Raw genomic sequence first — 13,200 nt, 5'->3', positions numbered from 1 at the left:
CTGGGGTAAAATTCACTCCAGGTCCAGTGAACAGTCCAGAAACACATCTTCTCCAGTGCTGCTGTGGCGGTGGGAGCCACCTGCCTCCCTGGGGTAGGTGGGAGGAGGTCCCTAAAGGGGTCCGAGGCCTGGCGGCCTCGCACTCAGAAGACTCCTGTCCAACGCTCTGGCCGCCTGCCCGGCTGCTCCACTCTGGGCTGGCAACGTCCCCCTGTTCGTGCTCTTGTGGCCGGGGTGCACCTTCCCTCCACCAGCTCCTCCTGGAGAACAGTGAGGGGGCAGGTGGCAGCTTGTAGACCCCGCGACGGGCTTTTCTCCTCGCCGGTGACGCTGCCGTCCACTGCGACCTCTAGCTGTGCTGCCCGCGCTGCTGCGACCCTCTTCACCAAGGGAACGTCTCGGACTGTCCCTGCCAGCCTCGCTGCCCGGTCTGTGCTGTCTGGGGACCGACCCCGTCCCCAAATTGGGCAGAGTCTCTGGGGCCGACGCTCCCTCTCTCTCTACCGGGAGCCCTTTCGGTCCGTCCCTGAGCCTGAGGGTGGCGTTTCTGGAGGCACAGTCCCCCGGGGCGCCCGCTCCCTCCAGGGCATCGGGAAGCTGCTCCGGGACCTCCCAGACAGGCTGCGCTAGAACGACCCAGCCTGGCCGCTCGCAGCACAGGGTCGCGCCTTGTGTTTCCTGCTTCCAGCGGTGCAACTGGAACGAGGTGTCCGCAGGGGAAACTTCGCTACTGTTTTCCTCTCCTGGAAAAGCACCCACTGCCAGAGTGTTTTGGAGGCACCTGTGTTTCCCCTACATGGGCCAGTTTGTAACCAAATCTGTTATTTCTGTAAAAAAAAAAATACAGTCTTCAAAAAGTTATGGCTACAAAAGCTTAAAATAAATCCCTACCAGGAAAAAAAAAAAAACCCAAACAGTAAAGTGGTGTTGCTTGGTCGGTTTTGCGTAAGAAGCTCAAATCCCATCTTGCTGGGGTCCCACCTCTCGGCAGGGCCTTCGACTGTCCGGCGTGTGTGATGGTGGCCGAGGCCCCCAGAATCTCAGTGGTGTGAGCACTGCCAGGAACCGCAATGACACACTCACACCACGGGGCACAGGTGTGTGTGAGGCTGGGAACATGTGCTGATGGCCTTCCAGGGACACTGACCCCAGGGACAGGCGGGACGCAGGCTGCTCCCCCAGCCAGGCCTGCCCATCCTGGGTGGGGACAGGTCACAGTGCTTGCCAGTCTCCACCAGGCACAGCGGAGGAGGCCCCGAGAGGCCCGGCAGGGCGTGGGGTGAGTGTCGGCAGGAGGGTCCCCAGGCCTGGCGGCCGAAGCCAGCGCTGGGGAGGCATGGACTGACGGGCCCCCGGCCCCAGCAGCCAGGCTGGCCGTTGGCACAAGAACCGAAACTGGGAGCTCGGGGTGACAGTGACAGCATCACAGCGGGCTCCAAAGAGGCAGCTGCGTCCTGAGTGATCCCGCTGTGTGACAGAGACGTCCTCGCTGACGGGGCTTCAGACTCAGCCTCACTGAGCCTCGCCTAAGTCCTGCTCTGAGCAGGAGACCCCTCTGCGCCCAGCGTGCACGCAACGCACACCGCTGCCGCTCAGGGGCTGCGCTGCTTCCCTGGAGACCTCCGCGTGCGGTAGGAGGGCCTGGGGCAGGAGTGGGAGACTCGATCACAGATCCTCCAGCCTCGGTCTCCAGAGTCGTGTGTGTGTGTCTGTATGTGTCTTTGTGTGTGTCTGTGTGTGTGTGTGTCTGTGGGTCTGTGTGTGTGTGTGTCCCTGAATTTTATACCCCAGGGAGACCTTCTGTCCTCACCGTGACGGGGGCCAGTGCAGTCTGCTGGGAACCTGTCCTCCCCCATACTTAGGGGCAGCCCAGGTTTCGGTGTCAGTGTGACCTGGGCTCCCTTCTGTCCCTGCTGTGGGCTGAATGGTGCCACCGAGGGCACACGTGGGAGTGGGAGTCCTGCCCCCAGGACTTGCGAACAGGCCACCTGTGGAGCTGGGGCCCTTCGCGAGGTGATCAAGTTGCACGAGCCATCAGGGTGGCCCTAGTCCTCTGGGACTGTGTTCTTGTGAGAGCAGGACACAGACACGCACAGAGGGACCACCCCGTGGGCACAGGGAGGAGGCAGCATCCACACTCCCGGGAGAGAGGGCTCGAGAGGAACCGCCCTGCCCACGCCTGCTCTTGGACCGCGACCCGCAGACGGAGAGAGACCCTCCTGCCATTCAGGCTGACCGGCGTGTGGGGCCTGCGGGCTCGGGCGTCCCCACCTCTTCCTTCCCAGGTGGCTTCTTGTCCCCGACAGTGGTGCTCGGCCCACTACGGGACGGGGAGGGGACGTGGGGCTCTGCTGCACCCAGCACCTGTCCTGCCCTTAACTTGCTTCCAGCGGGTCCCAGAGCCCTTGGCCGGTCCTCGGGCGGGGCGGGACCCCCCTCGCTGGCCCCCTGGGCCGCACCAAGTCCCTTTGCTCCAAGTCCCTGCTGGCAGCTGGCTGGAAGGAAGCTCGGCCACGCCCCTCCCCAGGGCCTCCGCACAGCTGGCCGGCTCCCGCCACGCCACGCAGGAGGGGCTTCTCCACCTACGTGGTCAAGTCTGTCCACCGCGTGGGCCGTTTTGGACACAGCGCCAATGCGCTAAACCTCTTCTCTGCACCTTTTAACAGAGATCTGCACTTAACCCGGCTGCCAGCCCCGGCACCCTCGGGCCCCACTCGCCGCCAAAGGCATCCGGAGTCGCCATGGTTTGAAACTCTAATGCAGTCCTCACCCTACACCCGCCCCTCGCGTCTTTACCGTGGCTGAGACCATTCTGGAAACACGCGGAGCACCGTGCTGTTGCTGGGTGCGGGCTCTGTCCCTGGAAGGACCACGCCGCCCGGTCCCTCTCATTACCGAGCCTCCACCGTCCGCTGGCGCCGGCCCGACACCGCCCTGTCCTCCAGCCATCAGAGGGGATGAAAATTAACAGCAGCCGTGACGTGGGGGGAGCCGGGCCTCGGAGCTGCCCGCTGGTTACCCTCGCACAGTGGGAGACTCACAATCACAGTCTGACAAAAGGTCACATTTGCAATAAGTAAAAAGGAAACGCAGGTAATTGGTTCTGGAGCCGCTAATGCCTCTGCAGGCCCTGAGAGGCGTTCTGATGGAGCTGAAACCTTTTTGTTCAGGTAATTAAGAACGAGATTTCATCGTATCATTAAAACGAGGGTGAGTGAGGTGTTTTCTCGGATGCTACAATGTTATCGAGACAGGAAAGCAAACCCAGGCGGCACCGCGGTCGTGTCTGCTACGGACGGTGCGGCCTCAGCCCGGGCTGGGAGGACCCAGCCAAGCACCCTGGCTGCCGAGCCCTGTCGGGGGGCGGAGGGCGGCGCGGAGGCCTGGGGGGACCCACGGGTCCAGGGTTCGAGGGAGTTGGGCCCTCGGAGGAAATGTGGGCGGAGAAATTGGCAGGCCAAGGCTGGCACGGGTCCCGAGCTGCCGCTCCGGCGAGGTGAGATGATTCGCAGACATGAGGACAGGACAAGCGACGGCCTCCCGGGGCCTCGTCCGTCCTCCCCCAGACAAAGGGCGACCCGCGCGGGGCGGCGTCCGCAGGGCTGCAGGGAGAGCGGCGACGGCAGGTCGGCTCTGCGTGGAGACAGGCCTGGCGCGGTTGACAGGCCTTGAAGAGGACGCCACGCACCCCTGTCTTTGTGACAGGCGCCTCGGAGAATCAAGGGGAAGCCTTCGCGTCGTGAAACCTCAGCGTTTCTATGAGCCAAGGGGAGATGCCACGTCTGTAAATAAAATACAGAGGTGCATCTGAATCATTTTTGTGTCTTTTTTTTTTAATGTTCCAAACAGTGAGGTATTTGCAATGCGGTGGCCGCGTGGGAGACAGGCGGGATTGCGGCCCCGCTGGAAGGTGGCGTGCGGCGCGGAGCACGGCTGGAGTGTCCCTGTAATTCGGGATAAACCTCCCTCTGCTGGGCGGCTGCTGCGGGCGGACCTCGGGCTCTGGTGGGCTTTGGGGCCCCTTTGCGTTCCAACGCCTCCTTCCGACTTTGGTCCGCCGAGGTTGTGGTGACGGACAGGTCGACCTCGTCGGAGCCGCAGCTGCCTGGACGGGTCTCCCTAGTAAACCCGCAAAGGAGCAGGGATCCCTGCAAAGCCGGTCGTCTTCTTCCACAGGAGAATTTCCTTCTGGTTGTTTGCAGGAAGAGAAACCACGACGTTCCACATTTTGTTGGTAAACGAAGTCTTCACAGACTTACTTCATTTGTAAATAGGACAATTAATTTCTATCCAGATTTTAGGATTAAAAAATACTAGAGATTTTTTTGGCTTCAGCAAAAATATTTATCCACTAAATCGCAATGTTATATAAAATAAAATACTGTGCCAGAGAAGTCATGGTTTATGTCCTTGTATATTTCTCCTCATAATTTCAATTTCCAGCATTCGACTTTTTTTTTTGTTGTTGTTAACTGAAGAGAAAGAAATGCCCCACTTAAAGTTTGCTCCTTGTATTGGCAAGCTGTTTTCTCTCACCGCGGGTGAAATGAGCTGCAAAGCTTGAAGACGACTGCACACTCTGCAAAGTGACTGGTTTTTTCTTTTGTCATTAAAAATAGAAACCACATAGATGAATCATAGTTTTCTAGTTGTTTCCGCTGCCTCACTGGGCATTGGCTCTGTTGAACCGCAGACTGTACTAACCATACTAGTTTGTCTGCTACCTCCCATTCATGTGCTGAACTGCGCTTCTGGTTAACGGTGGCCCGATAACCCACAGTTCTTACCCGAAACACACAACAGAGCCCTCGCTGTGGAGGACCGTGAGCTCCAGGCCCTGCCCCTCCCCGGGCCCCACACTTCCTATCTCGGGGTTTGCATTCTTTCCCAGGGGCAGAGGTGACAGATGACAACCTAAAGGCCTCCAGTGACTCCTGCTCTGGGTTGTGTGAGCTCTGCTACTCCGCGGTCTTTGACAAGCGCCCTGTCTACGCGGGGGCGGCCGACGTGGCTTTGTCGGGAGCAGCCTGTGACACTGTTTCTGGGCTGTCCTCACACTGCCACTGTCCCTGTCCCAGATGCTAGGCCCCACCCCCATCCTCTCTCTGCCCCTGGCGCCTTTCCCTGGGTCCCTGCTGGGGCGCTCTGTCCCCCTCCCCCTCCTGTCCCCCAGGAAGCTCCCTCTGTCCTTGGGTCCTTCCCCAGCCCTCCGACGTGACCGCAGTGACCACTCTCCCCCTGCAGGGCTCCCGGGGCGGGGGTCTCCCTGTCTTTGCCCGTGTGGTTCTCAGGTGGGCGTCCTGTTTTCCGTGGTGTCCCAGGGCAGGCCAGGTCTTCCTCTTTGTGGATCCCAGATGCGTCCACTAATGTGTCGCGTGATGCTCTAGGATGGCCACACGCCGGCGCACTGTCGGGCTGGTTGCAGCCGTTCCTGTAGTTAACAGGGGGCAGCTTCTCCGTGGGCATCAGGAGACCACCCGGTTCTCGAAGGCTCTGCCCAGCTGCACGGACGCCGCAGGCGTGATGGGGACGTCCCAGCTACTGCTCGTGCAGCCAAGATCACCCTCAGAACCCGAAAGAAGTTGCGTCTTCACGAAGATCACACCTGACTCACCAAAGGAATCCTAATTTGTCCTGTAATTATCACCTTCAAGGAAGGGAAAACAACCCAGGTGTTCCCAACTCACAAACGTCACCCCAGATTCCGAGCCGGGGACGGCGAGGGTCCTGACTCACAGTCCAGCCTGCTGCGTTGCCGGTGCCGTCGCGAGAAACGGACGTGGTCTGTGCGTCTCGCTAGACCCAGGAGTGGCCACCTGGGCAACAGCCTCCCTGGGCACACTCAGAATCGCACCCGGGTGACCTTCCCTCGCCCGGAGGATCCACCGCGCGGTCCCTCATGTGCACCGTGACCCTGAGCGTCTCTTCCAGCCGCCTGTGCCGCCCACGGGACCCCCAGCCTCCCCGCCTGGGCTCCAGAGCTCGTTCCACTGTCCTGCCCAGAGACGTGAGGCTCTTAGGTTGGCCAAGGCCTTCCGCGTGTGCGGCTGGGCTCGGACCCCTGGAGGAAGGGACCCTTTCTCAGATTTGCCCACAGGAGCCCAGCAGGCAGGCAGCGCCCCTGGGCTGGGCACGCAAGGCCTGGGGGAGCCCACTCCTCCGCACCACCCCTGGTCCTGGAGACCCCTCAGGGCTGAGGAGGGGTTTGGGTGGGGGATGCCTGAGCGGCTCTGCACGCGGGCGGGGCCTTCCCTTGCCGCTGCTCTGCCCTGGCGCTCGGCTGGCGCACTGCACCCCGGGCCTGCCTCTCGGGCCTGGACGGACCCGGCCGTGGTACCGCTGTCTCCTGTCCCTCCTCGTTCCAGGCAAACTGCAAATGCGCGGCACGGTCGCCGTGGTTGCCGTGGGGTGATCTAGCCAGTCTTACGATTCCCTGCAATGAATACACTGAACCCATTTCAATTACAAAAATTTTCCTTTTAACCCAATCTCGACTTTTGAAATGGAATTAGAAGATAAGTTTCAATTAAGAGCCCCATTTGCTTGGCAAGCGATGTCTGCACGTACGTAGTTTTAAAAAATGATTTAAGGTAAATCGTTACTGGTACCTCGCTGGTGTTAAGCAGAACCAAACAAGTGAAGTACAGTATAAAAAGTGACTCTGCCTTCTCTAAAAATATTATAGTAATTATCCCAAAATGGAAACTAATCTTCGTGTTAATAAGACTGAGATTTCAGTATATGGGAACTGAGTTAATTTGCCCCTTATGTGAGAGCGATAGTGAACACTGATATGAAAGACGCGATAATCGTGACAAAAGCTTGCATTTGTGCCGTACTTTGCGATGTGCAAGCGCTCCATGAATTATGGATTATGCAAATTTAATGACTCAAGTCCAGCCCAGTGCTCCCGTAACAGCCAGCTATAGTTTTCAGATGAGGTCAATTGTCACTCAAAGATGTAAAAAAAATCCACATCTTTTTTTTTAATATCAGGGAAATTACTTTTATTTCATTGTAAATCAAAAATCCCTGTGAAAATCCGTTCCCAGGAGTCCCCCGATTGTCGTTTCTGCCAGACTCGTGGGGACGGAGCGTGGACGCAGCCCTTGTCACAGGAGCGAGGCTCCACGCCGGCGAGCACGGGCGTCTCGGAGAAATGGGAAGCTTCGGGACGGGACGCGTGGCCCTCACGGGGACGAGGCCCCGGAGCTTGGGAACGAGACTGTCCAGGTCCTCCTGAAAGGTTTTGAATCCAGATTCGCTTGTTTGACTCTGAAACCGGTTTTCCTCCCGTTCCAGTTCGAATCATAGGACGTCCAGGTCCCCGTGTGTGGTTTCCAGTGAAACTGGCAGCACGCGTGTGTTCCCAGTGAGCTAGCCGACCACGCGTGGGTTTTGTCGGCACGTGGCTTGGACGTGGGGTCCGGCCTGCCTGTGAGCCCCCCTCGGAGTCCCCCACCACCCCTGGAGACGGCTTTCCCGTGCGTCCTCCTCTCCCGCCCACAGGGAGTATTCGGACAGAGACCTAAATAATTTCTCTCAGGTGGAAAGAGCATCGATCTGATCGAGTTGTGATAAACGCAGCCCGGAGTCGTCACCCTCTGCGCTACGGCACCGATCTCACGGACGCCGCGCTTGTGTGCACGCCGGAGCCTGTTTCCTAGAACCATTTAGTCAACTTAGAAAGGGGCAGCACAGCAGCCCCATTAGCGCCGCTGGCAGAGATAACAAAATCCTTTTTTAAATGGGTGATTTATTTTTGAAGGCGAGGTGTTCTCCAGTGTCTAATTAGTAGAGAGAAGTCCATTCTTCCTATTTTCGAAAGAAAGGGGTTTTGAGGAAGATTCTAGCTCACCTGGGGGTTTGGATCAGAAAAATTCTGTGGCTTATGAAGTCGTTTGTTATTTTGCAGTGATTTTGTACACAACGGAAGGGCGAGGAAAGGTCAACAGTAACTCCGCCGCTGCGTCCAGCGTGGAGAAAATGTAATATTGATCGATAAGAAAATGGAAAAAGCGCTACTATTAGCGCCTCACTTGATCTTCTCCGACCTTTCCCCCGCCAGGCTGGTTTTATTCTTAAATGTTAGGTCTCCTGTTCCAAAGGGTCGTCCTGCTTAGTCTTTTATTTAATTAATACATGATCTTCTTCACTCTCTCTAACGTTGAAACAAGACGTCTTGCTTGATTTCCTTGTTGAACCCTCGTCCTGCCGCCGTATTTTCTCTGCTGCCCAGAGCCGGGCACGCCGTGATTGGCTTGTCTGGGGCCGCCGCAGACGCGTGGCCACCGGGCGTTTAAACCCTCTGTCTTCTTAGGCCGTCAGCCCACGTCGCGGCTCAGGCCCACACGCCGCGCAGGCGGCTGCTCCGCGTTGTGCGGCCGTGGGAGTGTCTGGCGGGAGTGAGGCTCCTGAGCGCCTGGCCGGGGCCCGGCCGGGGACTGACTCCACGCAGAGACGGCGCTTGCTGCAGAGAAGTCCGCTCTGGCACCGGCTCCTGCTGCAGACGGGCTGAACGCACCTGGGACGGCCCTGGGGTGAGTCGCAGGACCCCGGGGCCCCAGCTTCGGGCCCCACCCGAGGAGCAGGACGTGGGGACACGCTGAGTCCAGGCCCTCTCTGTGGGGGTTGGGGTTGTGCCGCCCTTCCGTGGAGGCCTGTGGGGGTGGGAGGTGGTGCCCCGTGGGGCGTAGAGACCGGAGCCCCAGGATCTGAAGACGGGTTGAGCTGGCGGCGTCAGGGCTTGTCAGGGCTTGGGACAGGTGTTTTAGGGCCTGTGTGGGGTTGAGTTGTGTCCCCAAAGTTTCCATCCACCCGAAACCTGTGACCTGCACTGTGACCTTACTTGGAAATGTGGCCATTTCCGATGCTGTCAAGTTAAGACCAGGTCCTATGGCATGAGGGTGGGCCCCAAATCCAACACGACCAGTGCCTTTGAGAGGGGAGTCTGGACACACACAGGAGGAAGGCCACACAAGACAGGCGGAAACGGGGTGATGCGTCCACGGCGTGGTCTCCGGAGCCCCCACAGCCTCAGGAGGAGCCAGCCCTGCTCACGCCCTGGCCTCGCACTTCCAGCCTCTGGGGAAGAGATTCCTGCTGTTCGAGCCGCTCATCCGCGGTGCTGTGTTACGGGGGCAGGGCCTGGCCCCGGTGGCTGCTCAGCCACCCCACGCTGGGAAGGGGGTTCCACGCAGGCCACCTCCAGGGTGGACCAGGCGAGGCACGAGGCTTGCAAGAAGCACGAGCCCCTGGGAAGCTGGGGAGGCCCCTCGTGGAGACCCCTCTTTGCTGTGGGGGAGACCGTGGTCCCTGTGCCTCTGAGACCCCTTCAGGAAAGCCCCGGCCGCGTGCTCTGATGTTCTGCCTGACTCAAGACCAGCGAGAAGTGTGAATTAATGATGTGCGTGGCTCCTTTTGAACGGCAGGGGCAGCAGGGGTCCCCTGGACACAAGGCCTGTGGGGCCCTGGCTGTCCCCACGGCCGCCTGGCTGCCTTGGAGGCCCTTCTGCATTCTGTCCCTTCAGGCGCAGATAAGGCCGCCGGGGGTGCGGGTTATCTGGCTTGACCTTTGAAGAAGCTGAAAGGGGAGTGTTGTCACCCGGAGGAGACAGAGGGGTCGCCTGGCTGTGAGCAGCGTCAGCTTCCTGAGCGGCAGGGCAGGGCCTCGCGGAGACAGCTGCGCCGAGCCCAGCCGCCTGTCAGCGCCATCAGCCGCGCTCCCAGACACCCAGCCGCGCCTGCCTCCGGGCACGCATGAGCGCTCACACACGTTTGCTCCGGAAAGGAGCTGGGAGGCCGGGCCTGGACCGTCTCCCATCTGCAGACCCGCGAGGGAGGGGCGCCAGGCCTGGAGGACACGGAGCGGGCCCAGGAGCAGCCTCCCGCCACCGCCACCGCCGCCGCCGCTGCCAGGGAGGAAGACGAGAACGCGTGTGGCTCGGCCGTGGCGTTCAGCGGGGACAGGAGATCAGGTGGCCGGGCAGTCGGCGCCGGAGCCGGCTTCTCGCTGGGTGTGGCTCAGTCTGGGCTTCCGCTTTCCAGGCAACACCGAGAATATTAGAAGGGCCGACGTGGCTTCTTTGTTTAAAAAATAAATGAAACTGTGATTTACCGCGGGCTCTGCGTTCATTTGTGAATACGCAGTCTCTTGCGCGTAAAAGACTAAAACAATCTCTGTTCGTTCACACCACCGAGTCCCAGAAACACAGCGTCGCCGTTGCAGTCGAAGGGCGGGGGAGTGTCGGGAAGCTCGCGTTGTCCAGATGCTCACCGCCTCACAGTTCCCTGCGGCTGACGTCGCGGTGGAGGGGATAGCCCAGTGCAGCCGCACCACACGCAGCTTTGCTTCTCGGAGGGCCGTGGCGGTGCGGGGCGGTTTCCACGTAGCAACCTTAAACTCAAGAAGGCATCGGGCGCCTTACGCTTGGTGGGTGGGAAAGTCTCCCCATCTAGAACTTCAGCCCGTTTGGAATCACCTGGAACGCACGGCGTTCTGTTCAACGGCGGCACGTGTGTGGCGTAATTCACTCCTGAACTCTACAATAAAAGCGACCTAATGTTGCTGGCTGGAATTACAGCAGGGTTTTATATCATTATAAAGGCACCTTGACGATATTTTATGAGGCACATTTTATTACTCATACCTACACATGTGTTGCCAACGTGAAAATAATTTTTCAGTGTAGAAAAGGCTTGATTTATCATCTTTTAAAGAGAAGTTTTCTAGACTGTAAATTCCATTCTAGTTTAAACACTTATCAAAATAATAGAAAACATGATGCCCCGATACCCAACGGAGGGGAAAGCACTTCTGACCCACGCGAAGCTGAGATCACTTCTGTGTCTCTGCTCAAGGATTCCGGAACCAGGGAGGGAACGTGTTTGCTGTTTGCACGTAACAGAGCAGTGGAGTCAGCCCCGGGGTGATACGGAAGCTTCTGTGCAAACACTAATGATTAGGGGAACAGGAAGAAATTCTGACCGTAAGAACTCTGGTTTCTGCGCTGACATGGGGGCTGTGAACAGGTGCGGGGAGCAGGCCCGGAGCCCCAGGAACCAAACGTGCCTGGAAATGTGCCGGTTCGCGCATTTCAGCTTGAAGGACTTTGTGTTATTTCTTCCGTGCAGGCTGCAGTCACCCGCGCCGCGTGGCCCCGCAGTGGTGCTGTGGTCTTGCCTCCTTTTCTCTGAGAGTCCCTGCTCTGGAAGTTACTTCTCCGTAGAAAGGGCCCGTGGCGAGTGGGGCGGAAAGTGTGCCTTCCGGAAGCTTGCTGGCTCCGCCTGTGGCTTCCCTGCTGGATCCGTCCCTCGCTTCTCTCCTTCCCTCCCGCAAAGCGTCCTGGCACCAGCAGCTCACACAAGACACACGTGCCGGTGCTTGGACGTCACAACACGCACACGCGGTGAAGGCAGGAACGTGGCGGTGAGTTCTGCGTGGCCGCCGTGGGTGCCGTGGGGCAGACGCTCAGATCCTGCCGGTCACACACGAGCCCACAGGGAGGGCCCTGGAGCGTTCCGGAGCCAACGAACCGCACTCGCCCATCCACCCACGGCTGCACGTGGAGACCCTCGACGTCCTGGCCGTGTGCCGGGCCCGGACCACGTTCTGGACATAGAACCCCCTGCGCAGACCTGGCCCTCTGTGCTGATTGCTCAGCGTCCTGTCCCTTCGGCAGAAGCAACGGAGCAGAGACAGAGTCCTCCACACGACGGTGCGTTGTCCTCGCTTATGAATAACCTCCCCGCGACACCTTAATCTGTCCGGCACTCCCCACTGCCCGTACGCACGTGTGTTTGTGCATGCGGGTGTGTAGCTCTGCCTCCGCCTGCCTGTGCCTCCACCTATCTCTGCCTACCTGTGCCTCTCTCTCTCTCTCTCTCTGTCTCTCTCTGTCTCTCTCTGTCTCTCTCTATCTCTGTCTCTATCTCTGCATCTTTTTTCCAACCCACCCCCTTGTTCTCAGCACCCTGAGGAGCATGGCCATTGACGATCTGTTAAGGTGCAAGAACCGCCTCTGTCCAGCCTGCGGGAAATTTAGGAGCCCTGGAGGTTGGGGTCAGTAGAGCCCCGGCCTGCATGGCTGGCTGCTGGTGGCAGAACCGGGTGTTCGGGGTTCCTCCTCCTCAGGCACCTCGGGGTGCGAGGGGGGAACCGGTGCTTGGGCGTGTCGCGGTGTGGGGGGGGCATCCTCACTGCAGCTGCTCAGGCTGGTGGCCAGCCCAACACTGGGTCCGGCAGGGCCGAGCTGGCCTGGAGGAGAGCCCCGCCGCCGCCCAGCACTGCCCCTCGGCCCTGTCCCCATGGCCTCCTGCTCCCCCATGCGTCTTATCAGTTCCCCTCCTGGGGGTCCCTCCCCGCCCCCCTCTCTCCTGCGTGACCCCCACCTCGCACCTGCAGCGGGGCCCCTCCCTGCCCATGCCGGGGTAAAGGACTCCTCCTTGGGCCGTTGCCTCTCAAGACACAGATGCGCAAACCGATTTTCCCAAAAGGAAGGTGGCGGCCCTGGCCCCCCGCCCGGCGCTGACTCCTGCTGGGCCCAGCGCGGGGTCCGAGTAGCGGGGTGGGGGCCTTCTTCCGTCACACTGGAAAGAGCCTGGACAAGGCGGCGGCACGCGGTGGCTGGCGTTGGCAGAGCCGCTCTTTCCACTCGGACCCTGGGCCGGGGCGGAGGTGCAGGAGCTCGGGACAAAGCCAGCGGACATTGGTGGGGGCGTAAGGGTCACAGGGTAGGGCTGACCGTGGGGCAGGAGGTGCAAGGGCACCTGTGCGACGGTCTCACCGTGTCCCGCAGTGGACACCCTGCCCCTCTCGCCTGTCCGTGTGTGCACGCGTGTGCACATGGCAGGCGTCATTTCCCGGGACCGCAGCACAAAGGGCCGCGGTGGCAGAACTAGACCAAACGTGACCCCGTCCTGCAGCAACCACATTTCCCTTTAGTTAATCGCGTGACGGGAGCTCGTTGGGGAAATGGCCGAATGCCGGTGAGGAAATGCGGTTCTAAACGTGCTTCTGCCGTCACGCGACCCCGTGCTTTCGCCAGCGCGCTTGCGTTCTCTCTTCTGCTGCGATCGTGGCCACCGTCCGCTCAGCACATTTCCCCTCCACGCTGGGAACTTGCCGTCCACGCGTGTCGGTGCTGCGCGGTGCAGCCGCGCCCGCGAATGTCTCTGTCTGGAAGACGGAGGCCAAACCGG

This window comes from Propithecus coquereli, unplaced genomic scaffold (assembly GCF_000956105.1).
Source record: "Propithecus coquereli isolate 6110/MARCELLA unplaced genomic scaffold, Pcoq_1.0 Scaffold711, whole genome shotgun sequence".
Taxonomy (NCBI): domain Eukaryota; kingdom Metazoa; phylum Chordata; class Mammalia; order Primates; family Indriidae; genus Propithecus; species Propithecus coquereli.
This window is presented reverse-complemented; position numbering follows the sequence as displayed.